Here is a 2,500-nt window from a genome sequence, read left to right as displayed (position 1 = left end):
TTTGCTCAGGTATCACGTGGGCTCTCTGGTGTGCTATTGATTATGAATTATGATTTTGCTCAGGTGTCACGTGGGCTCTCTGGTGTTATTGATTATGAATTATGATTTTGCTCAGGTGTCACGTGGGCTCTCTGGCGTGCTATTGATTATGAATTATGATTTTGCTCAGGTATCACGTGGGCTCTCTGGCGTGTTATTGATTATGAATTATGATTTTGCTCAGGTGTCACGTGGGCTCTCTGGTGTGTTATTGATTATGAATTATGATTTTGCTCAGGTGTCACGTGGGCTCTTTGGCGTGCTATTGATTATGAATTATGATTTTGCTCAGGTATCACGTGGGCTCTCTGGTGTGCTATTGATTATGAATTATGATTTTGCTCAGGTGTCACGTGGGCTCTCTGGTGTTATTGATTATGAATTATGATTTTGCTCAGGTGTCACGTGGGCTCTCTGGCGTGCTATTGATTATGAATTATGATTTTGCTCAGGTATCACGTGGGCTCTCTGGCGTGTTATTGATTATGAATTATGATTTTGCTCAGGTATCACGTGGGTTTTCTGGTGTGCTATTGATTATGAATTATGATTTTGCTCAGGTGTCACGTGGGCTCTCTGGTGTGTTATTGATTATGAATTATGATTTTGCTCAGGTATCACGTGGGCTCTCTGGTGTGTTATTGATTATGAATTATGATTTTGCTCAGGTATCACGTGGGCTCTCGGGTGTGTTATTGATTATGAATTATGATTTTGTTCAGGTATCACGTGGGCTCTCGGGTGTGTTATTGATTATGAATTATGGTTTTGCTCAGGTATCACGTGGGCTCTCTGGCGTGTTATTGATTATGAATTATGATTTTTCTCAGGTATCACGTGGGCTCTCTGGTGTGTTATTGATTATGAATTATGATTTTGCTCAGGTGTCACGTGGGCTCTCTGGTGTGTTATTGATTATGAATTATGATTTTGCTCAGGTGTCACGTGTGCTCTCTGGCGTGCTATTGATTATGAATTATGATTTTGCTCAGGTATCACGTGGGCTCTCTGGTGTGCTATTGATTATGAATTATGATTTTGCTCAGGTGTCACGTGGGCTCTCTGGTGTGTTATTGATTATGAATTATGATTTTGCTCAGGTATCACGTGGGCTCTCTGGTGTGTTATTGATTATGAATTATGATTTTGCTCAGGTATCACGTGGGCTCTCGGGTGTGTTATTGATTATGAATTATGATTTTGCTCAGGTATCACGTGGGCTCTCGGGTGTGTTATTGATTATGAATTATGATTTTGCTCAGGTATCACGTGGGCTCTCTGGCGTGTTATTGATTATGAATTATGATTTTTCTCAGGTATCAAGTGGGCTCTCTGGTGTGTTATTGATTATGAATTATGATTTTGCTCAGGTGTCACGTGGGCTCTCTGGTGTGTTATTGATTATGAATTATGATTTTGCTCAGGTGTCACGTGGGCTCTCTGGTGTGCTATTGATTATGAATTATGATTTTGCTCAGGTGTCACGTGGGCTCTCTGGTGTGTTATTGATTATGAATTATGATTTTGCTCAGGTATCACGTGGGCTCTCTGGCGTGTTATTGATTATGAATTATGATTTTGCTCAGATATCACGTGGGCTCTCTGGCGTGTTATTGATTATGAATTATGATTTTGCTCAGGTATCACGTGGGCTCTCTGGCGTGTTATTGATTATGAATTATGATTTTGCTCAGGTATCACGTGGGCTCTCTGGCGTGTTATTGATTATGAATTATGATTTTGCTCAGGTATCACGTGGGCTCTCTGGCGTGTTATTGATTATGAATTATTATTTTGCTCAGGTATCACGTGGGCTCTCTGGCGTGTTATTGATTATGAATTATGATTTTGCTCAGGTATCACGTGGGCTCTCTGGCGTGCTATTGATTATGAATTATGATTTTGCTCAGGTATCACGTGGGCTCTCTGGCGTGTTATTGATTATGAATTATGATTTTGCTCAGGTATCACGTGGGCTCTCTGGCGTGTTATTGATTATGAATTATGATTTTGCTCAGGTATCACGTGGGCTCTGTGGCGTGTTATTGATTATGAATTATGATTTTGCTCAGGTATCACGTGGGCTCTCTGGCGTGTTATTGATTATGAATTATGATTTTGCTCAGGTATCACGTGGGCTCTCTGGCGTGTTATTGATTATGAATTATGATTTTGCTCAGGTATCACGTGGGCTCTCTGGCGTGTTATTGATTATGAATTATGATTTTGCTCAGGTATCACGTGGGCTCTCTGGCGTGTTATTGATTATGAATTATGATTTTGCTCAGGTATCACGTGGGCTCTCTGGCGTGTTATTGATTATGAATTATGATTTTGCTCAGGTATCACGTGGGCTCTCTGGCGTGTTATTGATTATGAATTATGATTTTGCTCAGGTATCACGTGGGCTCTCTGGCGTGTTATTGATTATGAATTATGATTTTGCTCAGGTATCACGTGG

General features: G+C 40.7%; 1 protein-coding gene across 1 annotated transcript in view; it reads left to right on the top strand.

The window, feature by feature from the left end:
- slc44a4 (solute carrier family 44 member 4) overlaps positions 1–2,500 on the top strand; it is a 27,990-nt gene that overhangs the window by 18,883 nt on the left and 6,607 nt on the right. The gene's annotated exons all lie outside the window — the stretch shown is intronic.

The sequence above is a fragment of the Rhinichthys klamathensis genome, unplaced genomic scaffold (assembly GCF_029890125.1).
Source record: "Rhinichthys klamathensis goyatoka isolate OS25496 unplaced genomic scaffold, OSU_Roscu_1.1 h1tg000582l_1, whole genome shotgun sequence".
NCBI lineage: Eukaryota > Metazoa > Chordata > Actinopteri > Cypriniformes > Leuciscidae > Rhinichthys > Rhinichthys klamathensis.
Note: the sequence above shows the minus strand (reverse complement) of the source record. Positions and strands in the feature narration are given on the sequence as shown.